Source organism: Loxodonta africana, unplaced genomic scaffold (genome assembly GCF_030014295.1).
Source record: "Loxodonta africana isolate mLoxAfr1 unplaced genomic scaffold, mLoxAfr1.hap2 scaffold_309, whole genome shotgun sequence".
NCBI classification, from domain to species: Eukaryota; Metazoa; Chordata; class Mammalia; order Proboscidea; family Elephantidae; genus Loxodonta; species Loxodonta africana.
In genome coordinates this window covers 150,340-177,669 of record NW_026975028.1, presented here as the reverse complement: position 1 = coordinate 177,669, position 27,330 = coordinate 150,340, and the positions used below count along the sequence as shown (strand labels likewise).

At 42.2% G+C, this 27,330-nt stretch overlaps 1 long non-coding RNA gene across 1 annotated transcript in view; it reads left to right on the top strand.

Annotated features, from left to right (window-relative positions):
• LOC135229464 (uncharacterized) overlaps positions 1-27,330 on the top strand; it is a 69,754-nt gene that overhangs the window by 10,965 nt on the left and 31,459 nt on the right. The window contains exon 2 of the long non-coding RNA XR_010320162.1: positions 6,928-7,075. This is a non-coding gene — a long non-coding RNA (uncharacterized LOC135229464). The remainder of the gene's footprint in view (positions 1-6,927; positions 7,076-27,330) is intronic.

The window sequence follows — 27,330 nt, the reverse complement described above, 5'->3', positions numbered from 1 at the left end:
CATAATACTAATGTGCAGTGTATTCTGTATGCCGTGTATATGTTCAGAAACTAATTTTCCCAACATTTATGCCATATATAGATTACCAATCCAGTTGCCATTGAGTAGATTTTCACTCATGACGACCCCGTGAGTTTTCAGAGTAGGACTGCCCTCCATACGGTTTTCAATAGCTGTGACTATTTGGAGGTAGATTGCCAGGCCTTTCTTCCAAGGCAACTCTGAGTGTATTTAAACTGCCAACCTTTCAGTTAGTAGCTGAGCACTTAACTCTTTGTGCCACCTAATACATATATATACTAGGAGGTTTTCCTCGTTATTTGTACTTTAACGTTTTTTAGACTCTTACGAATACTTGTTCCTGGCAGTGAACTGGATGCTAAAGAACAGAATAGGCACATGTAACCCTCTCTCACCTTCTCCCTCCCCTCTTTCACAGAGATGAAATAAAAAGGAATTAATGAAGACAGATCATTGGATTAGGGCCCATACTCAGGGCTCTAACAGCATGGGGGGTTTCTCCTGTCACTTCAGTTCTTGTTCAGGAATTGGTACCTGCTTTTTGTGAATCACAAAGACCAGTGCTGTATATCAAGCCATTTAGATTTGGGGTATGGAGCAGTGATTTAAAAAAATTAAATTTTATTTTCAGAGATTTTTTCTAATAATTGTTTACATTTATTTATTTATTTTTAAAGTTAGACCCTGCTTTATTTTAGAGAGGAACAAACTTTCAAAGTTTTTAAGCAAACATTGCTCAGGGCTGGGCTTTTTTTTTATATTAACTTTTATTGAGCTTCAAGTGAACGTTTACAAATGAAGTCAGTCTGTCACATATAAGTTTGTATACACCTTACTCCGTACTCCCACTTGCTCTCCCCCTAATGAGTCAGCCCTTCCAGTCTCTCCTTTTGTGACAATTTTGCCAGCTTCCAACTCTCTCTATCCTCCCATCCCCCCTCCAGGAATTGGCACCTCCTTTTTGTGAATCACAAAGACCAGTGCTTTATATCAAGCCATTTAGATCTGGGGTATGGAGCAGTGATTTAAAAAAAATAAATTTTATTTTCAGAGATTTTTTCTATTAATTGTTTACATTTATTTTAATTGTATATATTCTAAAACCCCTACAAAAAGGCATGAAATAATTGTTTAAATTTTAATTCATATGGGTCAAAATGTATGTTAAACTACCTATCGTCACCTTCACAGTCGTCGTTATGTTTGAGCCAATTGTTGTGGCCACTTGTTACCAAGTATGACCTGCTTCTCCAGGGACTGATCTCTCCTGACAACATGTCCAAAATATGTGAGATGAAGCCTCGCCATTCTTGCTTCTAAGGAATATTCTGGCTGTACTTCTTTCAAGACAGATTTGTTCATTCTTTTGGCAGTCCATGGTATATTCAATATTCTTTGCAAACACCGTAATTCAATGCCTTCAATTTTTCTGTGGTCTTCCTTATTCATTGCCCACCTTTCGTGTGCATATGAGGCGACTGAAAGCACCATGGCTTGAGTCAGGCGCACATTAGTTTTCAAGGTGACATCTGTTCTTTTGAACACTTTAAGAGGCCTCTGGCAGCAGATTTGCCCAATGCAATGTGTCGTTTGATTTCTTGACTGCTGCTTCCGTGGGTGTTTATTGTGGATCCAAGTAAAAATGAAGCCCTTAATGACGTGAACATTTTCTCCGTTTATCATGATGTTGCTTATTGGTCCAGTTGTTAGGCTGTTAGTCTGTAGTCTTTGATCTTCAGCAGTAAATGCTTTAAGGCCTCTTCACTTTCAGCAAGCAAGATTGTATCATCTGCATATCTCAGGTTATTAATGAGTCTTGCTCCAATCCTGATGCCTTATTCTTCTTCAGACCAGCTTCTCAGATTATTTGCTCAGCATACAGGTTGAATACATATGGTGAAAGGATACAACGGTGATGCACACCTTTCTTGACTTTAAACCATGCTGTATTCCTTGTTCTGTTTAGATGACTGCCTCTTGTTCTATGTACAGGTTTCTCATAAAAACAGTTAAGTGTCCTGGAAATCTCATTCTTCCCCATGTTATCCATAATTTGTTATGAGCTGGAGTAGGTCTCAGAAATAATGTACCATTTCCTCCAGTTGGTTGTGCATGGCTGCCTAATTCCCTAGGTGGTAGCAGCTAAGGCCTGTCTCAGAAACACTCTCCTCCCCACTTAGCATGAGTTTTCACACTGGTCCATCTTCTTTCCCTTGTGTGTCTCCTGCCCTCCTCAGTGGCTGGGGAAAATGATAGTAGTCCACTGATGAGATTTATTCTTTTATTATACTTTATTTTATTATTTGTTTTTATAACATAGTTCTGTTAAAATCAAGGGTAATAAAAATGTTTGTATGATGGAAGTGGATAATCCCACCCACTGTGTCCATCTAAAGTTTCATGAGAAAACTGTGCCCACAACAGAGGGCTCCCACTCCTCTGGCTCACTGTATTTTCTCCTTGTTTATTTGCTCTTCCCTCTTTCCTGATGGATGCATGGAACCACTGAGCTTCAGGACTCCACAATTCTGCTTTTCATATCAGTGTTACTGTAATCTTGGGTTCATGGGCTGCCTTGCCACAGATTTACTCATTCTGTTTCTGTTAATTATTTCATTACTTAAAAATCTCTCATGAATTTTTCCAGAAGTACATTCTATTCCTCAAAAACTTGGAAGCAATGGGAAAGTATGCAAAAAAAAAAACAAGAAAACATACGTAATGCATAGAATAAATTATTAACGTTCCGATATGTCTATTTTCTTGCTTATATTGGCATATATGTGTATTAGAGTCTCTGGTTGATGCAAATGGTTAATATCTTGAGCTGCTGACAGAAAGTTGGAGTTCAGGTCCACCCAGAATTGCTGTGAAAGAGAGGTCTGGCAGCCTACTTCCGAAAACTCAGCCATTGGAACCCCTATGGGGTACAGTTCTACTCTGGCACACTGGTGTCATCATGAATCAGAACTGACTCAGTGGCAACTGGTTTTATGTGTGTATTAGCACACACATTTATGTATATTAACACAGATATTACATCCTGATATTTTCATTCAACATTAGTCTTTTCATGGTAATTTTTTTTTGTTTTTTTTTAATGAGGGCATTAAATTACTTTGTAATATTCTGTGTGCATGTAGTATATGGTTTTTAGCGATTTGACTATAGTTGCAATAATGTGCATGTTTCTAGTAATCTTCAACCTATACTTACCTCTTTTTAACATACATCTCTGCCATTAAATCTCTTTGTTTAAGTGTTGTTTAACACTCATTACGCCTAAGGGATGGTCTCAGAAGCAGCCCTGATCAATTTTTCTCCCTCTTACTCATGAAGCCCCTTAATGTATTTCAAGGTATCAACTACGAAGGATTTTACGTACTTATCCTTTGTTTATTTTTCATTCAGTCAGTATATTCCATGGGCCAGAAGTAGTCTATGTTATGCAGATACAGTGGTGAAAGGTACACACTGTCCCTGTCCTCATGAAGGGGACAACCCAGTGCAGGTGGGAGGAGCACTGGGGAAATGCAGCTGAGAGAAAGGACAGACAACCCTCCAGGAACCACACTGGACTTCAGAGAGGCTTGTTGGCTGCTGTTCACCTGGCAGGCTTCTAGATACCAGAGTACCCTTGGGCTTGGTGCCTGCTCCTCTCTCTATTGACACCCTCCCTCTAGGATGCCTCAGTGAGTTTACTGCTGTCTATTTGTAGCTGAGGACGTGAGGTTTATACCTCCATCCATTCAAACTCCTCCTGGGTCCAGACTCATATATTCAAATGTCAGCCTAACTCTCTGTATTGACCTCTTTATGCATTATAATGATACATTCCTCATATGGCCATCATGAAAAGCAAACATGAAAGGAAAAGCACAGGAGTGCCTGGCACCAGTGTAGGTACTCAATGAACATTAGCTGTTGGTATTATTCTTGACATCTCCGTGTGTGGTGAAGTTTTATTACCGGACATCTCCATGTGGATATCTAACAGCTGCACCATGTTATCTAGGCTATGAAACAATTCTTGGTTCCAACCACCATTCCGTTCTTATCGATGAATTTCTCAAGACTTCGGTGATGGGAGTGTGTGTTTTTCCACACAATGGACATGATTAGGAATGGTAGGCCAGGTCCTGCACAATAAATTGCTCCAACATTCCTATGGGTGACCATTGAGACAAGTTTCAGCCACTGAATGTAGCAAAGAATTGGAACTACTCTCAGCTGTTCATGTGAGTACTCTCAATCCAGAATATCTGGTAAATCAACTGTTAGGGATTGAATTGTGTCCCTCCAAAATGTATGTGGAAATCCTAACCCCTGTACCTGTAATTCTGACCTTGTTTGGAAATAAGGGGCCTGCTTTTATTATGTGAATGAGGTCATACCAATGTAGGGTGGGTCCTAAGCCTAACTCTTCTTAGTTATAAAAGGAGCAGAATACACACAGACACAAACAGGTGAAAAGGAAGACAGACAAAGAAGACAGATGCTTCTAGAAGGCCAGGAACACAAATGATTGCTGGCATCTACTAGAAGCTGAGGTAGACAAGGAAGGACCTCCCACTACAGCCATGCCCTGAATTCGAACTACTACCTGCTAAACTGTGAGAAAATAAATTTCTGTCCTTTAAAAGCCATCCAGTTGTGTTATTTTTTGTTATGGAGGGACTAGGTAACTAACACACATACCCGTGCTTATAAGTTCAGCCCAGTGCAGAATAATTTTCTTCCCTCCTTGGTCTAGCCCACCCGAACCTCCTCTTTCCCTATCAGTGTCCTTTGCTTTCACCTAAGAGCTATGACAGAGTCCGCTTGATGCTGACGCATTGAAATTTCAATTTATTTTTTATTTATGATTACTATTAATTCCAATATTTTCTACGGTTTTCAATGGAGACAGTCCTATAATCTATGAATAGCAGTTATACTTTTTTTGTACTAGCTTACACTTCCAGTGTTAAATGTTTAATAAAAATAATGATAGAAGCATCCTTATTTTATTTTTTATTAATTTTAAAGAGAATGTCCCACCCGTCACCATGAACTATCATGCTAGTTGTAGTTTTCCACGTTCGGGAACTCCTTTTCTGTTCCATGTTTGCACCTAGTCCTTATCTGTCCGTGTGATTGGATTTTATCAACCTGCTTTGCCCCCATCTCTTGAGGTGAGCATATGTCTTCTCTTCTTTCACCTATGCATGTGGTGAATGAAATTACTAAATCTTTAATGTTCACTCAAATTTGTATGCCTACAATAAACCGCCTTGATCATGGCATGTTACGTGGTTTACCCTTTGCTGGATTTCCTTTGCTGGCATCTTATGTAGGGTTTTGCATCTCAGTTACTGAGTGTGCTTGTCCTCTAACTCTTCTTCTACCTTCCTTCTCTAATTTGTTATCATTTTTAAACTAGCCATAAGGATCAAGTTAGGGGAGTGTCTCATGGTTTTCTAATCTCTGTTGACTGCGTACAAGATTAAAATGACTGTTTCTTGCATGTTTGCTGGAACCTGACTGGAAACGATCTAGGTCTGCCATTTTCTTTGTAGGGAGATCTTGAACTACTGACCCATTTTATTTAGTGGTTAAAGGCCTCTTCTGGTGCTAATTTACTTGTAAAAAATTCTGATGCATGTTCTAGATTGCTCGAATCTCATCTTTAAATATTGATTATCAGGGCTTGTAGCCTCATGCAAGCCAATTAATCAATCCCAGATTTCCCCAAAGTCAGGCTCTGCAACTATTCCCGGTACCAAATTCCCTCATCTAAGACTTATTTGCAAAGAAAGATACAACAGTATGCTATCTACGCGGTTGTGTATCCGCAGCCTTCTTGAGTCCATAACGTGAGGTTACAGTCTTCTAATACTTTTTTTGTAATTGTTCTCTTTCTTTTTTTTTTTTTTTTCCTTTTTTCACTGCCAATACCGCCCCCCACCCCAGTCTAGTAGTTTTAAAGTTGTGCGTTTCAGGTTCAAGTCTGTAATCCAGCTGGGATTCTGTGTGTGCTGCATGTGTGCATCAAAAGAACACGCTTCTAGAAGCAGAAAGCAGGCAGTGCGACTGTTCGGTGGTTGGCGGGGCGGGGGGAGGGGAGCTGCTGCCCAGAGAGGGCGCCCGAGGGAGGCAGGAGATGCCGGGCTGCCCACCGCAAGCCCGCAGACTCCAAGGAGGCGGAACCTGCGTGCACCATGAGCCTTTTGAGACAGGCCCAAGCCCGCCCAGCCGGGTGCTAACCTCGCACCCGCCAGGCTTGCGGGTTCCCCCAGGACTAGGGGAAGCCTGAGGCCAAGGAGGGCAAGACCTAGGGTCTGGACCTGGGAACTGGTTCTGCCACGTGTGATCGCAGCACTTATGCTGGGAAGGGGGGCAGGAAGCATATCGCAACGTGCGTCCGGACGATGACCCAGAAGGGCAGGAGTTGTAGTCACCCACGGACTCTGCGTCTGCATATGGACGCCCCCAGGGTACAATTCCAGGAGCAGAAGGCAAAGCCACAGAGGCCACAGTGCACCTCGCTGATGCTCCCCAGGGGCATTTCCCTAAATTTGGGGAACAGTCCCTCCTCTGGGCTAGGGACTTTGTTTCCTCCATTGTCATCACTGACTGTGAGCAGACTCTTGTCTAGGCAGACTAATGAGGAGTTATCAAAATGAGCTCCAAACTCCGGATTTGAGTTAAGGATCATAAATTAACACAGAGAAATACGACTTTAGCAATAAGTGCCTGCTTGAAGCCCAAGTTGCCTGAAAACACGGAATTTCAGTCTTTCAGCTCCTCTGCTAATCTAGGGACTAAGAACAGGATCTCACTGGAGCTCAAAGATGTGGGGCACTGGGAATACTCTGGGTCTGTCTGCTCATGGCTGATTGCCTGATTCCCAGTTTTATTATACAGCTTAAATACAGACCAGAAGAGGAGTTTGGGGCTTGACACCTGACATCTTAACACCAGTTCCTGTTTCTTGAGGAAGGAAGAGGTAAAATAAATCAGCGTTTGCTGTTTCCTTCTCCATCCCCGGAAGTCCTGATGAAGACCCTCTCAGGTAAGGACTGACAGGGAGTGGCTTGGTTTACTATTCAACTTTGTCCTTCAGTAACTTTGTTTATGTCCTGCATGTAAACTGTTGTGCATTGAGAAGCATTCTAATTCTTGTGCAGAAGGACTAGACCTCCTGCAGAATGACTATATTGTGCCTCCCTCGGGCACCCCTGTCTGCGCAGCACCCCCCAACGCCAACTGCCCAACCGCCTCTCTCCTGGCATTCTGCTTCTAGAAGCATGTTCTTTTGATGCAGAGATGCAGCACACACAGAATCCCAGCTGGATTACAGACTTGAACCTGAAGACCTTATGCAGAATGACAATTTATGAACCACTAAGCTCAGTACTAAAGCAGGTACTTACCCCTCAGAGAAGGCCCTGGGGGAGGTTGACACCTGCATTCCCCAGCGCTCCTGCTGCTCTAGAAGTGCCTGAAATGCCTCTCTGGGAAAGGCCTTCAGAGTAGTAGGCTCATGGCCCACGTGGGAATTCAGGCCTATTTTTCTGTTAGAACATCTCATTTTGCTCTGAAAATATTATTATCCAGTTTATCCACCAGGCATGAGTACAGACATCTCATATTTTCAAAATTAACCCCATTCTCTCTAATGTGCCACCAAGAGTATATTCCAAAGTTTTTCCAATAGGCTAGAAAGTCTTTGCAAAGAGGGGAGTCCTGCGCCATGTTGTGCAGTGACAGCAGGGTTGGCATAATATGTTTACCGAGATACCTACCACTTTTTTAAATTTTTTATTGTGCTTTATTTGAAACTTTACAGAGCAAATTACTTTCTTGTTCAACCATTTATACACAATTGTTTTGTGACATTGGTTGCAATATTCATGATGTGTCAATATTGTCCTCTCCTATGCTCCAGTTCCCCGTTTCCATCCGCCATGATTCCTGTTCCGTCCTGCCCTCTTTTCAGTGCTTTTGGGCTGGTTTTGTACTTTTGGTCTCATACACATGATTGAACTAAGAAACACTTTCTTCACGTGTGTTGTTGTTTGTTTTATAGACCTGTCTAATCTTTGGTGGAGGGCGAACTTCCGAAGATACTTTCCACTTTGTTGCTTTCCATAATTCCTGAAATTCCAAGCCTGCCACCTGAAGAACTTCCTTTAGTGTTTCATTTAGAGCAAGTCTGGTGGCGATGAATTCTCTTAAGCGTCTTTCACCTGAGAATGTCAATATTTTTCCTTTACTCATGAAGGAAATAACAGCCTATAGAACACCGGGTTAATGTTTCTTTTCTTTCAGTGTTGAAAAAATGTTGTTTTCACAGCCTTTTGGCCTCCATGTCTTCTGATGATGAATACGGAGTCATTCCAATTGTTTCTCCTGTGTGAGATGAGTTGTTTTCTCTCTAGCTTCTTTGAAGATATTTTCTTGGTCCTTGTTATTCCACAATTGACAATGAGGCATTTGGGCATAAAATTATGTGAGTTTAACTTGTTGGAGTTTGCATAGCTTCTTGAATCTGTAAGTTTGTGTCTTTCAACAAACTGGGAAAGTGTTGAGCCAGTATTTCTTCAGATACTTTTTTCTACACCACATATTTTTTCTACACCGTATGGAATTCCAATAAATAAATGTTAGATATTTTTGAATTTTTTTGAGGCTCTGTTCATTTTTTTCAATATTTGTTCTCTGTTTTCAGATTGGATATTTTCAATTGAACTGTTTTCATCTCATTGATCCTTTTGTCTGTCAACAGCATTCCGCTGTAGAGCTGATCAAGTGAATTTTTTATCTCTATTTTTCTGTTTTTCCTGTCTAAAATTTTCATTTGTGAATGGTTTCTATGTATTTTTCTATTTTTCTAAGTTGTGCCTGTTACTTCTTTGAGCATGGTTAAAGTAGCTTTTTAAAGTTTTTGTCTGTGATTCCAAGACTGTGTCTTACTTCAATCTTACAGAAAATGTCGATGTTGTTTGTTTTAGGAATCACTTGACCCAGTTATGTTCAGGCTGCAGGTTCTTTCCCAACTTCTGTGTGTTGTGGCTCAGATGTCAGTTCAGATTTTGAAGACTTTGCAGTGATATTTGGATGTAATCTATGGGAGTGTCACTCAGTCTGGGACCTTGTTGGTGTTCTAACCCATAATGCAGTTCTCAAAGGATTGATCTACTTCTTAGGGTCAGAGCAAAGCATATGCAACTGTGGGAGTGGGGAGGGGTATGAAAAACAACTTTATGGTATCCCCCTCTTGAGCCGCCTGGTCTCTGTCTCTCTGAGGCTCTCTGATGTCTGAGCAGCTACCTTCCTGGTCCACTGGCAAGAATGTTGGGGCTTTAATCTCTTCATTCTGCTGCACAATTAAGTGACTGGGTCTGCGTATGAGGCCAAATAATGGTAAGATGGAGAAAATGTAACAGAGATTCCTGTACATTATTTGGTCCTTATATACTTAGGTCAGAGAGAAGGCACACTGTTTCGGGTGATACTTCGAAACAGGTATGGAGAAAAAGGCATTAACAGGTCGATAGCTGCATACTAGGTGTTACGGATTAAATTCTGTCTTCCCAAAATGTATATATCAGCTTGACTAGGCCATGCTTCTCAGTATTGTGCGATTATCCACCATTTTGTCAGCTGATGTGATTTTCCAATGTATTGTAAATCATACCTCTATGATGTTAATGATCGAGGATTTGAAGCAGTTATGTTAAGGAGGCAGGGCTCAGTCTACAAGATTAAGTTGTGTTTTAAGTCAATCTCTTTTAAGATATAAAAGAGAAAAGAGCAGAGAGACAGGGGGACCTCAGTAGCACCAAGAAAGAAGTGTCAGGAGCACTGCATCCTTTGGACCTAGGATCCCTGTGCTGAGAACCTTCTTGTCCAGGGGAAGATTGGTGACAAAGACCTTCTCGTAGGAGTGACAGAGAGAAAAAGCCTTCCCCTGGAGTTGGCACCCTGAATTTGGACTTATAGACTCCTAGACTGTGAGGGAATAATTTTCTTTGTTAAAGTCATCCATTTGTGGTATTTCTGTTACAGGAGCACTAGATATCTAAGACGCTAGGTACCAGGAGATGTACATTTCCCAGCTCTTTCACTCCCAGGGACACTGTGACTAAGTAGCCAATGCCATAAATCCATGCGAGCAGACTGTTCTGATTACTGCTTTGACTCTACTGTCTGTTATGGTAACCACACCCACCTTGTCTTTGTTGATTGAGTGCCACCACTTGGATGCTACCACCATGGGGTCCAGTCAACTGCATTGTAGTCAGGTGTCTTCATTCAGTTAGGGCAGTTCTCACTGTGGACTCTTACTTACATAAAATAGCAACCACAGAAGTCTTCAATAATGCTGGGGCTTGCTTCCCAAATTTGTACCTCACTGCTATGGTAAAAAGAGAGCCCTCTGGGCACTCCGTGTGTGGGTCTGTGGGTCCAGCCTAATAAATCCATTCTAACATTCCAATTTCCCTCAGCCTTTGGATACCTTCTCTTACAGTATACAATGGCAGATCTGCCATTTCCACTTGATTTATTTTAGGCCACCACTTAATCCATGCTTCAGTAAACCAGCCAAATAAACTATGAGATCCTTTTCTAACCTCTCAAGCTGAAACACTGAATGAAGAATCTATGCTTCCTGGGCCTATATCAATAAACTCAGACTAATCCACCTTTATGTTGCTTGCACCGTTATCCCACACCCAAAATAGCCATTCCCACACATATTCACCAGGTTTCTGTATGTATATATTAGAAAAATCAAGCAGTTCTTTTGGAGTTTAGCATAGCTTATCCTGGGTCACACTTCATAGCTCACCTTTTGGGGCTTGTTGGGACTGAAGTCTAGGTATAGGTCTAGAAGCAAAAATGGGCAGTGGCAGTGGGATGTTCAGCCGTGTCTTATAAGGCATCTGCCTAAGGTGATGCCCCAGGCAATGCCCCAGACACCACCCCAGGAGACAACTCAAACAAGACACTTCAGGCACAGCTGGGGTAATCTCATCAGATGGAGGTGGAAGGGATAATTGTTTTACTGGGAAGGGTGGCTTAGCCGGCAAAGTTAGAGAATCTCTTTAGATGGGAGTAAGAGGTCTGGTTCTGTTAGGAAGAGCGATTCAACAGAAATTGGAGGTTCATTGTCCCCCGCTTCCTGACTATCTGCCCATATGTCCTCATCCCAAGTTTCAGGATCCCATTTCTTCCCAATCAGTGCCCTTACTTTAACTTCAGAAACCATTTGAGGTTGGATATTCAACTGGCGCTTTAATTCAGTCACTCTTATGATAAGAATCTGAGTTTATTTTTGGCAGCATTAGCCTTGTTAGTATAAGAAATATGGTTTTCTTTCTGGGCACAAGTGGCAGCTTTCAGATCTTGTATGTGGTGCTTGAGCTTTGAGTCCATTTCTTTCATTCACCAGTGTGGCTAGCAAAAGCAGGACCAACCAAGCAGCTTCCTTATTATTCTTATTCTGACAAAATTATAGAAAAGTATCAAATATGTAATCAGGCAGAGCCTTGTCTCTCACAAATATTTAATCCAGTTGTAGTAGTATTTTGCGTATTTCTATTGTCACCTCCCACCATGGATTAGCAATAGCCTATTTACTACTGGAGACAGTCATCAGTGCCTTTAAGATTAGCCAGACTTGAGAATCAATTCAGAAAACTCATCCTTAAGATTTGGTTCCTCTGGAACCAGTGTAGGTACCAAATGTCTTAGCCTGGGATCTCTAGAGATGCAAAACTGGTGAACAGAATATATATATACACACATATATATAAAAAAAAAAAGAGTGTGTGTATATATACGTGTGTGTATGTGTGTGTATATATATATATATATAAAAAAAAATTTTTTTTTTATATGGAAACCCTAGTCGCATAATGGTTAATAGCTATAGCTGCTAACCAAAAGGTTAGCATTTCGAATCCACCAGGCGCTCCTTGGGAACTCTGTGGGGCAGTTCTGCTCTGTCCTGTAGGGTCACTATGAGTTGGAACCGACTCGACGGCAATGGGTACACACACACACACACACCCACCCACCCATATATGCTTACATATGTTAGTTGTGGCTGTTAGAGGCCATCGATCCTGTGTAAAACAGAATGAAACACTGCCTGATCCTGAACCATCCTCACAATCATTGCTATGTTTGAGCCCATTCTTGCAGCCATTGTGTCAGTTCATGTTGTTGAGCGCCTTCCTCTTTTTTTCTGACCCTCAGCTTTTCCAAGCATGATGAGCCTTTCCTGGGACAGGTCCCTCCTGAAAATATGTCCAAGGCACGTGAGACGAAGTCTCGCCATCCTTGCTTCTAAGGTGCATTCTTGGTGTACTTCTTCCCAGATGGATTTGTTTATTCTTCTGGCAGTCCATGGTATATTCAGTATTCTTTGCCAACACCATATTTTAAATGAATCAGTTCTTTGGTTTTCCGTATTCATTGTCTAACTTGCTCAAGCATGTGAGGTGATAGAAAATATCATGGCTTTGCTCAGGCACACCTTAGTCCTCAAAGTGACATCTTTCCTTCACAACACTTTAAGGAGGTCTTTTGCAATAGATTTGCCCAATGCAATACATTGTTTGAATTCTTGACTGCTGCTTCTGTGGGCATTGATTATGGATTCAAGTTAAATGAAATGCTTGATGACTTCAGTATTTTCTCTGTTTATCATGGTGTTGCTTACTGGTCCAGTTGTGAGAATTTTTGTTTTCTTTATGTTGAGGTGTAATCCATACTGAAGGCTGTAGTGGTTGCTCTTCATCAGCAACTGCTTCAAGTCCTCTTTACTTTCAGCAAGCAAGGTCGTATCAGCTGCATATCATAGGTTGTTAGTGAATCTTTCTCCAAAACTGATGCCATGTTCTTCTTCTTACAGACCAGCTTCTCAGATTATTTGCTCAGCATACAGATTGAGTAAGTATGGTGAAAGGATACCACCATGACACATAACTTTCTGATTTTAAACCACACGGTATCCCCTTGCCCTACTCAAATGACTGCCTCTTGGTCTACATAGATATTCCGCATGACTACAGTTAAGTGTTCTGGAATTCCCATTCTTTGGTAAGCTATCCATAATTTGTCATGAGCCACACAGTTGAGTGTGCTTGTATAGTAAACAAAAATAGGTAAACATCTTAGTGATAGTCTCTACTTTCAGCCAAGATCCATCAGACATCAGAAATGATATCCCATGTTCCATGTCTTCCTCTGAATCCAGCTTGAATTTTTGGTAGTTTCCTGTCTGTGTACTGCTGCAACTGTTTTTAAATTAAATTCAGCAAAATTTTTCTTGCATGTAATGTTAATGACATTGCTCGATAATTTCCGCATTGCGTTGGACCACCTCTCTTTGGAATGGGCACACATATAGATCTCTTTCAGTCATTTGGTCAGGTAGCTGTCTTCCAAATATATTGGAATAGTCAAGTGAGTGCCTCCAGCACTGCGTCCCTGTGTTGAAACATCTCGTTTGGTACGCCATCAATTCCTGGAGCCATGTTTTTTGCCAATGCCTTCAGTGCAGCTTGGAGTTCTTCCTTCAGTACCATCAGCTCTTGATCCTATGCTACCTCCTGATATGGTTGAACGTCGACCAATTGTTTTTGGTGTATTGAGTCTTTGTATTCCTTCCATCTACTTTTGATGTTTCCTGTGTTGTTCGATATTTTGCCCATAGAATCCTTCAGTATTGCGCCTAGAGGCTTGAATATTTCCTTCAGTTCTTTCAGCTTGAGAAATGCCAGGTGTTTTCTTCCCTTTTGGTTTTCTAACTCCAGATCTGTTCACATTATATTATCATACTTTGTCTTCTCCAGCTTCCCTTTCAGGTATTCTGTTGAGCTCTTTTACATTATTTTTCCTTCCATTCTCTTTAGCTACTGTACATTCAAGAGCAAGATTCAGAGTCTCTTGTGACATCCTCTTTGGTCTTTGCTTTCTTTCCTGTCTTTCTAATGACTTTTTGTTTTTTTCATATATGATGTCCTTGCTATCATCCCACAACTAATCTGGTCTTCGATCATTAGTGTGCAGTGCATCAAATCTCTTCTTGAGATGGTCTCTAAATTCAGGTTTGATATACTCAAGGGCATACTTTGACTCATGGACTTGTTTTAATTTTCTTCAGCTTCAACTTGAACGTGAATATGAGCAACTGATCATCTGTTCTGCAGTCAGCCCCTGCCCTGATTCTGACTCATGATATTGACCAAGTGAAGAGTGATTCAGAGAAAAACATGGATAGAGTGTGACCTAATTTCCATAAAAACAAACAAATGAATGTACTTACATGTGTCCCGGCAAAAAGAAGTGTGTAAAAGGGTACATATGTATCTTTGGACACTGGACACTTCAGGGGAGCAGGTACAATATACTTATGTGGGGATGGCTCTTATTATAACTTCTATATACAAATCTCTATTGTTAAATGTGTTATAAGAATGTAAAAGCTTTTAAAGTTTAATAACATCATACGTGTATGTGTGTGTATTTGAAACTTTTTTTCTTTTGACTATTTTATATATGTGTTTTTTAGTTATCTAGTTTTTTTTTTAGTGTGGCTATAGCAGAGATACCAAAAGTGGATGGCTTTAACAAACAGAAACTTATTCTCTCACAGTTTAAGAAGCAACAAGTTTGAAGTCAGGGCACCAGGTCTAGGAGAAAGCTCTCTCTCTTTGTGGCTCTGGGGGAAGGTCCTTGTCATCTATCTTCCCCTGGCCTAGGAAATTCTCAGCGCGTGGACACTGGGTCAAAAAGACGTGCTCCACTCCAGGCACTTCTTCCTTGGTGGTATGAGGTCCCTCTCATTTCCGCTCACTCTTCTCTTTGTATCTCAAAAGAGACTGACTCAAGACTCACCCTAATCCTGTAGATTGTGTCCTCCCTCATTAACCTAACTGCCTCTAATCCCGCCTTATTTACATCACAGAGGTTAGAATTTACAACACATAAGTAATCACATCAGATCACAAAATGCAGGACAACCACACAATACTGGGAATCATGGTCTGGCCAGGTTGGCACACATTTTGGGGGACACTATTCAATCCATAACAACAGAGAAAACACTGTCTTCAATGCCAGATTCAGAGACTTTTATCAATCTATGAAGGGCAAACACAGAAATTGAACAAAATTCAGACCAGCGAATTATTGCTTGCTCTTGTAACTAATGACTTCTTCTGGTCTCTGTACCTGGAAATGGCCAAAAAGAATTCTGTGAGGATTAATTCAGTTATTGCTAAAACATCTACTGCATTTACATGTCTACAGATAAGGAATAATGCTGGACACCATGTGTGATTCATTAAGTAACACAGGGACTATTAGACTGTTGTTCTCCTTCTCTGATATGCCACTATCACCTTCTCCCCTTGTTGCTCTCCTGAAAAACCCACACTTGTATATTCTAGGCTTTTTTCCAGGATTGAATTTGCAGGAAGTTGAAGATACATCTTTGAAAGATAAAGAAGACTTTGGCCACATTGTCTTTAGACAGTCGAACTTCCCAGCCAGCCTCTGTGCAGGATGGGAATTCACAATCCCTCCTACTCAGTACCTCTGAGCAGGACGGGATTTCTGTTTCATTATCAGGAGACTGTGGAATTCACCCCTCTTCAGAAAACTTACTTTCCTTTGCCTCAAACTGTCCCTCTCAGGATCTGTCACGGTCACTCTGAGAAATTCACATGGGCAGCCTGTATGGAAGTGCCCATCCTAGAGTCCCTGCCCTCCCTTCCTTGCTCCATAGGGCTTCCTCCGACACTTGGGGTCACATCTCCCAGGGAGTACACACCTCTGGCACTTCCAGGGATTCCCAGGCCCTGGGATACTGTGGATGGGACTTGGAACTCAATCTGTTTCTTCCCATCCTCACCTTTGGTTATCTGTGTTCTGTCTTCACCAGATTTAGGAGGCCTTGTCTTCTCTTTGCTCGTTTCATTTCAGTCAGGCTTTTCTATTCCAACTCTCTGATCTCAGGACACATCAGGTTAGACCACAGAAAAGAGAAAGACCAAGCAAACATCACTGATCTGTGCAGAAGCTGCTGGGAAGGGATTCGATTCTCATTGGTTTAGGGTTTTAAGCCCACTGCTCACCGGCAGGCAGGTTCCCCCCAGAGTCTGGCTTCTGTCTGGTACCTTGTACTACAAAGAACTCAGTGACCAGCCCACCTTCACAATCACACCTCCCTTAGAGCTATCTTTGCAGAGGCTCTTTCTCAGACTTCCATGTCCCACTGAAATCCCATTTCTCTTTCCTTACAAACATTGTGCTCATTCTCAGGGCCCTGAGACCTCATCTGCAGGTGAGTCTTGTCCTCTTCTCTCCTTGGCGGGGGGAGCTTTGGAGTGGACCTCATGTCTTTGGACAGCTATCCTGGGGCTTCTTCCACCCTGGTGCTCTAGGGCTGGATCTCTCCATGTACTTGAGGGGTCGTGGAAGGGGCACAAGGCTAAAAGAGTGGATCTTCCAGGTGAGGTGGGTTTAAGAAGCCTGAATGAAGTTCTTCCCTGAAGGGTGCATATTTTGCAGTCCAGACATCCTGCTCCTCTCAGTCTAAGTGTCCTAGCACGTCTTCAGGTGCTTTCTCCTTTGACCTTGAGGCCATGCCTGCACCCTCTGCAGCCAGGTCTCCGACATGTGTAGCAGCACCAGTAGGTGTGGTAGCCTCTTCAGCCCCTGTCTCCTCCTCCAGATGCTCCTGGAGGTGCCTGGCTCTTCTTGCCAGGACTCCAGGATGCTGACCAGGAACTCAGTGTTGGTTAGACTGAGGGCAGACCTGATGGCACTCACTTTCTTCAAAAACTCGGCCTCAAGACCAGGGGCCTTTTGCCGACAGGGGTGTGAGATGTTTTGGTCTGGTCTGCCAGACCATGGCTAACCCCTTGACCTTACACACTTGGGTAGAATACTCATACTTGACCTATGGATCTCTGGAGTAATTTGATGAGTGGGAATTCTGCCTAGTGGAAGCTGATGCAAAAGGCCTCGCTGATACTTGGGGAATCTTCCTGGGCTTGGAACTTGGGCTTTTTGTTCTCATGTTCTACCCTGAGTGACACTTTCCTCTTGGGTTGAGACTTGCAATAGTGGAGAGTTAATTTACATGAGCCCTCTGGGCTCTGGTGTCTCAACTGTGACCTAAGTCTCTGGTCTAGGGATCCCTGGAGGCCTTTCCATCACCACCATCCTCCACTTCCACAGTCCCCATGGTTTCTTTCTTCTTCCCCAGGCGCAGACCATACTTTAGGGAATTTACTCTGGGCAATAATGTCTCCTCCAGAAAATTTCAGCGATGGTACTACCTTATAGCAAAAGTCTATCGTTTTTCCAAAAATTATAATACATTGATTTAAAAATAAAACTCCCAGTTTTCTTTTAGTAGATTCCAATTCATAGCAACCCTATAGGACAGAGTAGAACTCCCCTTAGGGTTTCCAAGGAGCAGCTGGTGGATTCCAACTGCCAGACCTTTTAGTTAGCAGCCGAAGGTTTATCCTGTGATAGTTTATAATATAAACAGAGGATCGCCACATTAAAAAAAATTTTTTTTTTTTTGCGTTTGTTGGATGGAAGTGAATTTGCTCCTGTGGAATATGGAAGTTACCTCATCCTCTGCACCTTCATGATAATACATGGTTTCTCTAAAAACTGTTTTCTATGAAAGTTATTTTTTTTAGTAAATTTAGAGTGTAAACATTGAAACAGGAGAATCGGTCTCCTCTTTGTAACTTGTTTTCATACTCCTTTTAAGGGAAGGATTTTCACAGAAGGAATTATACTTAAAGAGACAGCGTAATTTGTACTTTTATGTGTGATTTAAAACTTCTCCTCGTACCCTTAACTAGCCTACACCAGGAGATTAAGATTGCCTTTCTCTGAACAGAAGCCCATTACCATGTCCTTCAGCGTGAGGCAGAAACAGATGTCCATATTTGAGAGTCTGATGGCACAAACCTTAGTAGCTGAATCACAACCATGCCTCCTGTGTGGGCGAGCGGGGCTTGTATATGTCAGCTTAAGGGTCAGTTTTTTTCTGAGTTTGAGGGAAGGATTGGCGAGTTAAGGAAGAAAGAGAAGGAGTTTGGGAGGGGAGTGTAAGCTCCAGTGACAGACAGAAGATGGGGTGGGGGATCTCTCAAAGGGTATTAGAGGCCAGTCAGAAAAGCAGGAAGCAGCAGGAAGCAGGGCCAGTGGAGGGCAGCACTGGGTGGAGGAGGACAGCAGAGGTAATAGTAGTAGGGAGGGCAACAAAACTGGCCTGAAAAGAGTGATACATGACTGATCCTAGATGAAGCTCAGGTTGAGAAAAGTAGGAAAATAAAAAATTCTATCCTGTAGCCATGTTTGTGGTTAGGGGTTGTTAGGCTCTTGAGGGAGGTGGGCAGGAGACACAGGAGGGGAAGGGGAGTTCCTGGATCTAGGAAGGAGTCTACAGCCCTTCTTCTGCCCTCAATGATGTGGGTTCTGGCCTCTTCAACCTACCACTCCCAGAACCTCCTGAGAAATTTCCTTAGTTCTTCACATGGTATATTAATTCCATCTCATTAGAAAATATAATAATGAAGTACGCTTCTTGCAACCCACCCTTTCCACCATCCTATACTCTCTGCCCCAGTTGCCCACTGGCTTCCTTCCCTTCCACCATGTTCAGATCCAGAACAAAAGAGTGCCTTTTCTGCAGCTATTCTGGAAAGCTCTCAAACTTACAATTGAATTCTTTCATTTCATCCCTCATTTATTCCTACATTTCTTATTGACAAAATAAACTTTGTTTAATTATCCACTAAATGACAGAATGTGCTTTCTCAGGAGAATCTTCCTTATGACCTTATCCATTCACCCCAAATCCTTCATCTTGTCCTACCATGGCTCTCTTTTCTGGTGGAAGTCAGAGCTTTTGTTCTGTAGCACTCATCAATCAGGGACAACTTTTCCTCACCTTTATCTGGAGTCTTAGAGAAAGGCCTTTTCCTCGTGTATCACTGTTTCATCCTGCTTGGGTGAAGATGTCCAAACATAATGGTCTGAAGGACCTTTATCCCTTCTCCCAGCAGGAAGCTTTAATAACCTGGGGACTCTGGCTTGCTCCTGAATTTCCTTGATTCAGTAGCTACAGTTTCTCTCCCACAAGACCTGAGGTTGGCACCCATTTCAAAAAGCAGCTGAGATCTGAGTAGGCACCAAGGCTTCCGTAATCCTGTGTGACATCATTGCTGACACTGCTGAGTTCCATGGGCCCAGTTTGAAGCTAAACACGGCAACCAGAAAAACATGAAACTGTCAGGTAGGCGCTTGAGAAGTGCTAGTGCCAATGTGGGAAGAAGGAGATTAGATACTAAAAATGAATTGAAACTTTTCGGTGCCGTGTAAGGGGTTACTATCCCTTGGTGGGTAAAGAGAGCACAGGGAATGATAACAGTATCATGGGCAGCTGCTTTCTCCCAGTCCTCTCATTTGACTCTGTTGGAATCATGTCTCTCCAGCTCTGGTTATAAAATGTCCACTCTGAGCCCCTCTTAGGTCTCCTTAGTCTCTGAGTCTTCACACAGGCTCTGCTCTCTGACTAGGAGATGTTCTCTCCCTTCCCATCTGCTGGCCTACTCTCCCTGGTGAAGCGTGGAGGTGAAGAAAACTGACCCCACTGGAACAGATGAGGTTTATGACTTACCAAAAAGCCCTAAGACTCAGGAATTTTGTGGTCAGCCAGAATGGGAAGTTTGGGAGTTGACTTGGGGAAAGCCCATGACAGACTCTGCTTTTGTTTAGGAGGCCATTTAGAAGAGAAACCAGCAAATGGGGAGACCATTTGAGGAAGAAATTAAGAAGGTTGGGGTGGTGATGAGGAAGGAGGAGACTTCTCCAAGGAAAATAAAAATTCCAACATGGGGATGGTAGGGGTTTGTTTTGTGTGACCGAAAAGGACAGAAGAGGCAGGAATGGTAGGGAAACAATAGAACAAAAGATAATCTGTGCCTGTTCACAAATGTAACAAATCCCCCAGTGCTTTTACCCTGTTTCCTCAGACTTTTCTCATCAAGCCATCCTTCCCCTTTTACTGAAGCCTGTGGAAAATACCTGGGGCTTCCTGGATGCTCGGCCTTTTTTCATCCCTTAACTATTCAGTCATATTCCCAACTTGGTTCAGGCATGACTTCCTGGTTGTAGTCTTCCCTGAATCTTCTCCTGGTAGATGAGTCCACTTCTTGCTCTGTACTCCATTGTACCCAGGAAACCCTTTACCACAGCATAAAACACAATTGCATTTACTACACATTCTTCCCCTCTCTGTGCCCATGCCTTCTATGAGACTCCAGAACACCTTTCATTAGCAGTAGGAGTCTTCTTCTACCTGTTGAAGGCCGACCTTACGGTTGCTTCAGCCATTGAAATAGTAGCAGAGATGATAGAAGGAGAGAATTGAAAAGATTTTACATTGAGTCTTGCCCTTTTGTTGCTCTTAAACCCTGAGAACCTGTGGGAATGACCCCAGGCCAGCCTGCTGAATGATGAGGGACCATTGGAAAGAGGATCCAGCGGTTTCACTGAGTTGATTTTATGAAACTGGCTCGCAGGTGACCTGGAATCAAATTGTAGACACATGAGTAAGCCCTGCTGTGAGCCACTGTGGCTGGCCCAGATCAGAAGAACCCCAAAGTGACAACCTGAAAAATTGTGAGCTTAGTAAATGGTTGTTTTTTTAAGACACTACCTTTTGGAGTCATTTGTTACACAGCAATACGTGACTGATACACCTGTTGACTTGGCCGTTTCTCTTACCAGGCAGTGAGGCAACTTCTCTAAGTCATTTCATCACCAAGAGCATCTGGCCTAGGGTCTGACATGTAGCTGTTTATACAGGAAATCTTTGTTGACTTACTGCATGAATTAGTAATACGAATTTTATGTGCGAGTCTGCACAAAATCATGTATGAAAAAAAGCATGATTTTTTAAAAACTAAAATGAATTGAGGTTCAGAACTACCTGCTTACAAAATTGAGGGGAGTTTTTAACCTCACTTACTTATAGGGTACTCCCTCATCCAGATATGCAGTAATTCCCAGGGTCTAATGAAGGACCAGTGCTTGGAGAAGACCTTCAACACACCCATTGCCTCAGCGTATGTGGGTGATCTCTCTAGAAGCATTCGTTCTGCTGTTTCCATTCTCAGCTGGAGCATGAGAACCTTGGTGGGGCTGTCAACAGCATAACAGGGTTTGTCTACTTATGTGCCTGCATCAGCCTTTGAGGTGCTGTAACCTACCCCAGGGCACTATCAAGAAGGAGCTCCTACTCCTCCCAATGTCTAGGACACTACTATCTGACTGTCACTCTTCCCCTGGGCTCCAGTTCACTCAGTGTGATCACCTCAGTGAGCTGAGGCTTTTACCACAGACTCTTCAGAGTCTTGAAGTTTCAGAACTTCAACACTGTGAGTCCAGCTATCTCCTTGAAATGAGGTAGGGAAAGAGGAAAAATGTAGGAAGACTTTATTTTCCATTTAATGTTGCAATAAAATTTCTTGCCCTGCATTTTTGAAGGGTCCTGCCTAACAATTCCCTCTGTTCTCTTCCAAGATGTAGGACGATGAAGAGTGAATGTTTGTTGTGTCATAATCTGCAGAAGGCTGCAAAGTGCACATGGGGTCCATTCCCCCGATGCTCACACTAGAGCACCCCACCCACGTGGAAATCTCTGCAAGTGTTACTGAGTCCCTCCCACATCCACAGTGAACAGCTTTCAGATTCTTATAAGAGGGAATTGTGTCCTAGCACCAGCTGCTCCCTGGAAACCCTATGGGGCAGTTCTACTCTGTCGTATAGGGTCTCTGAGTCAGAATTGACTAGATGGCTACGGGTTTGGTTTTTTCTTTCAGCCAAGTGGTGAGAGTTTGATGTCAGCTCCATAATCGTGTTATTAAAAAATGATGACAAAGTACCAGGTGAAAGTAACAAAACAAAACTGAAATGTAATGGCTTTTTCACATTTATTGGCCCCACAGAGTTCCTTCGAGGTGTTTACTTTTCACTAGATTCGGAGAAATCTTTGTGAGAGAGACAACAGCTTGAGATAGCTCCAAAATTACGTTTCCCTCCTTAATGTTAGGTTACATTAAGAGCTGGTTGGCTGGTTTATCATCTGCCTGCTTCACAAAAATAGAAGGCCCATGCAGGCAGGAACTTGTCTGTTGTGTTTGTCAGAGTATCCTGGTACCTGGTGCCTAAGAAGTGCTAAAAAATTATTTGAGTGAATGTGGGTGGGTTTTTATAAAAAAACACTGTGTTGCTGTCTTTATTTAGTTAAATAGTGAAAACAGGGATAAGGAAAATGGAGACAATTATTTGTATAATTTAGAGTTACATAAGGTGAGAATAGAAGTTGAATAATGAAGAGATAAAAAAATAAGCTGTGTGGATGGAATGTACCCCCTTCCCTTTGCTTTGGAGGGAGACATTTTAAAATTGGATTGTTTTTTCCCTACTGATTTATAGGTTCTATATGTTAATTGAAAAGTTAGTCTTTTAGGAATCACAAATACTTCTATTGAGATACAATTCACCTGCCGTAACACTGCCTTTGAAAATATGCACAATACCGTGGCTTTTAGTATATGGGCAGACTTGGCACAACAGTCACCACTGTCTAGCTTCAGAATATTTTCAGTGCCCAGTAAATAAAGGCCCTTGTTAATGAAGGCGTATTAACAGTCATCCTCATTACTCCTTTCCTCCACGCCGTAGCAACCACTAATCTACTTCTGTCTGTGTTGGTTTGTTCTGGACATTTCATGTAAATGGAATCATGCACGTTGCGGTCATTTGTGTTTGGCTTCTTTCATTTAGCGTAATGTTCTCAAGGTTCGTCCATGTTGTGGCATGTATCAGTACTTGGTGCCTTTTTGTGGCTGAGTAATATTCCAGTCTATGAATATACCACATCCTGTCTATCAGGTCATGACATTTGGGTTCTCTCCACATTTTGGCTGTTATGAATAACACTACTAGGAATCCTCTGTGTGAGTTTGTATGTGAATATGCTTTTGATTCTCCGGGGTGCAGACCTAGGAGTGCAATTGCAGTGTTGTGTGGTAATTCTATGTTTAACTTTCTGCAGAATTTCCAAACCGTTTTCCAAAACAATTGGATCATTTTACATTTCCACCAGCGGTATTCCAGCTTCTGCACATCGTCGCCGACACTTGTCCATCCTGTTGAGTTTAGCCATCTTACTGCTTTTGAAATAGTAGTGCACTTTAGTTTAGATTTGCATTTCCCTGATGACTAATGAGGTTACGCTTCTTTTCCTGTGCTTGTTGACAGTTTCTGTATCTGCTTTTGAGAAATCTCTATTCAAATCCTTAGCCTGCAAACCTTTTTTCAGCTTTTTGCCTGTATTTTTACTCCCTTCATATACTTTTTGATATGCCAAAGATCTATAGATCTTAACAGTTTTAGCCTTCATATTTTGGGATTTTTAAAAAGTCTTTCTCTTTTATCAATAAAAAGAAAATAAAAACTTCTAAAATTTTTATGGTTGCATATTTTAATTTTAAATATTCTATCCATCTGGAATTTCGTTTTGTGTAAGGTATGAGAAAAAGGATGAAAACATTTTTACAGGTGGTCTGAGTGATTACCAGATTGCTACAAATGCTCCTTTTCCCATGACCCATATCTTCACTGCATTTTCCCGTAGTCCGTACAGAGACGCCTTTTTATAAAGGGAGGCCACCATTCCCAGCCATTTCATTTTAAGGTTTGTTTTCTGCAATTAAATCCCTTGTGTATCTTATCTACACACCTTTTCTTTTAAGCTAATACAAATTTTGTGTGAGTAGGACCTTGGCGAGTGCAAGATGGGCTTGAATTTCATAACTGGTTCCGTGTGGTGCAGCCCAGCAGATGGACAGACAGAAGCAAGGGCTGCAGAGGCGACAGAAGCTATGAGAACGTGAGCCTCTAGAGATTTGCTGTGGAATTTCAGATAAAGATTCCATGTGCCAGGAATAGTCTACATCATGTGGACGCAATGGTGAAAGTACCCATTGTCCCTGCCATTGTGAAGGGGACACCCAGTGCGGGTGGGAGGGGAACTGGTAAAATGCAGTCCAGAGAAAGGACAGACCATGCTCCAGGAACCACACTGGACTTCAGAGAGCTTTGTTGGCTGCCGTTCATCTGTCCGGCTTCTAGATGTCAGAGTGCCCCCAGGCTCAGTGCTTAGTCCTCTCTCTCTATTGACACCCTCTCTCTAGGATGCCTCAGGGAGTCGGTTGCTGTCTGTCTGTAGCTGAGGATGTGATGTTTACACCTCCATCCATTTCAACTCCTCCTGGTTCATGACTTCTATTCAAATGTCAGCGTAACTCTCTGTACTGAGTTCTTCATCTGTAAAATGTGCCTTATAATGATACATTCCTCACATGGGTATCATGCAGAGCAAGTATCTTAAGAAAGGAGAAGCCCTCACAAGAGTCCTGGCACCAGTAAGTGTTAGCTGTCAGTATTATTACCTGACATCTTTACGTAGATGTCTGACAGCTATGCCATGTTACCAACGCCATGAAACAATTCTTGGTCCCAACCCCGTTCCACCCTTATCGATGAATTTCTCAGGGCTTCAGTGATGGGAATGTGTGTGTTTTTCCACATAATGGACATGGCTAATAAAGGTTGGCCTGGTCCTTCATAATAAGTTGCTCCAAAGTTTATATGGGTGGACTCAGACAAGTGATAGCCAACTAATAGAGACAAAAAATAGAACTCTCAGCTGCTCATATTTGTACTCTCAGCCTAGAATATCTGGTGAGGGTACTATATGGACTGAATTGTGTAACCCCAAAGGTACGTTGAAATCCTAACTACTGTACCTATAAATGTGACCTGATTTGGAAATAGGGGATTTTTAAAATTATTTTAATGAGGCCATACCAGTGTAGGGTGGGTCCTAAACCTAATCCCTTCTGAGTTACAAAAAGAGCAGAATAGACACAGACACAAACAGGGGAAGAGGGAGACAGACAAAGGGGAAGATAATCTACAAGGCCAGGAACGGAAAGGGTGGCTGGAAGCTGCTAGAAGCTGAAGTAGACACGAGCCATGCCCTGAATTCCTACTTCTAGCCTCCCGAACTGTGAGAAAATAAATATCTGTTCTTTAAAGCCACCCAATTGTGTTATTTTTTTCTCATGGCAGTACTAGATGACTAACAAATACCCATGGTTATACATGAAGCCTGGTGTAAAATAGTGTTCTCCCCTCCTTGTCTAGCCCACCCAAATCCTGCTATTTCCCTATCAGTGTCCTCTGCTTTCACTAAGAGCTACAACAGAGTCGGCTTGATGCTGATGCATAGAAATGCAGTTTATTTTTTAGTTTATATTTACGATTGACTGGCATTAATTTCAATGGTTTGTAAATTTTTCTGTGGAGGCATTTCTGTAATCTATGAATAATAGCAGTTGCAGCTTTTCCTTCTTTTTGTTGTCATTTTGTTCTAGCTTGGACCTCCAGTGTTAAATATTTAATATAAATAATGATAGAAAGCATCCTTATTTTTTTAATATTTTTTTGTGTGCTTTAAGTGAAAGTTTTCAAATCAAGTCAGTCTCTCACACAAAAACGCATATACACCTTGCTACACACTCCCAATTACTCTCCCCCTAATGAGGCAGCCTGCTCTCTCCCTGCACTCTCTCTTTTCGTGTCCTTTTCGCCAGCTTCTAGACCCCCTCCACCCTCTCATCTCCCTTCCAGGCAGGAGATGCCAACATAGTCTCAAGTGTCCACCTGATCCAAGAAGCTCACTCCTCACCAGCATCCCTCTCCAACCCATTGTCCAGTCCAATCCATGTCTGAAGAGTTGGCTTCGGGAATGGTTCCTTTCCTGGGGCAACGGAAGGTCTGGGGGCCATGACCACTGGGACCCTTCCAGTCTCAGTAAGACCATTAAGTATGAATTTATGAGAATTTGGGGTGTGCATCCCACTGTTCTCCTGCTCCCTCAGGGTTTCTCTGTTGTGTTCCCTGTCAGGGCAGTCATTGGTAGTAGTCGGGCACCATCTAGTTCTTCTGGTCTCAGGATGATGTAGTAGCTGATTCACGTGGCCCTTTCTGTCTCTTGGGCTCGTAATCACCTCGTGTCCTTGGTGTTCTTCATTCTCCTTTGATCCAGGTGGGTTGAGACCAATGGATGCACCTTAGATGGCTGCTTTCTAATGTTTAAGACGCCAGACGCCAGTCTTCAAATTGGGAAAGCATCCTTATTTTAATGCTAATTAATTTTAAAGAGAATGTCCCACATTTCACCATGAACTATCATGCCAGTTGTATCTTTCCAACTTAAGGAACTCCTTTTCTGGTCCATGATTGCTCAGAGTCCTTATCTCTCAGTGTGATTGGATTTTATCAACTGCTTTGTCCCCATCTCTTGAGGTGAGCATGTCTTTTCTTCTTCCATCTATGCTTATGGTGAATTAAATTATTAAATCTTTAATGTTCACTCAAGCTTGCATGCTGACGATAAACCCCCTTGATGATGGCGTATTACCTGGTTTATACTTTGCTGGATTTCCTTTGCCAGTATTTTATGTAGGTTTTTGCATCCCAGTTACTTGGTGTGCTTGCCCTGTAACTCTTCTTCTACCATCCCTGTCTAATTTGGTGTCAATATTAAACTAGCCTTAAGGATGAAGTAGAGGAGCATCTCATCTTTTTCTCTTCTTCTCTGACTTTGCACAAGATTAAAATGCTCTGTTTCTTGCCTGTTTGCTGCAACCTGAATGAAAGTGGTCTCGGCCTCCTATTTTCTTAGGGAGATCTTGAACTACTGACCCATTTTGTGTAGTGATTAAAGGTCTTTTCTGGTGCTACTTAGAAAAATTTCCACTGCATGTTCTAGGCTGCTAGGATTTCATCTTTAAATGTTATGTTGTTATCACGATTTTCAGTCTCATCCACGTCAATTACTCAATCCCAGATTTTCCCTCATTTTTCCAAAGTCAGACTCTACATCTTTTCCTGGCACCAATTCCCTTATCTAAGACTTCTTTGCAAACAAAAATACAACCCAGCATCTTTGAGTCCATGATGTGAGAATACAGTCCCATATAACTTTTTTTGTAACTGTTGTTAAGTGTTTCTCCTCTTTTTTTTTTTTTTTGTTCATTTCCCACCTATCTAGCAGTTTCAAAGTTGTGCACTTCAGGTTGAGGTCATTAGCTGGATTGACTCTGTGCAGGGCCATGGGGTGCCAGTTGCAAATGCGCA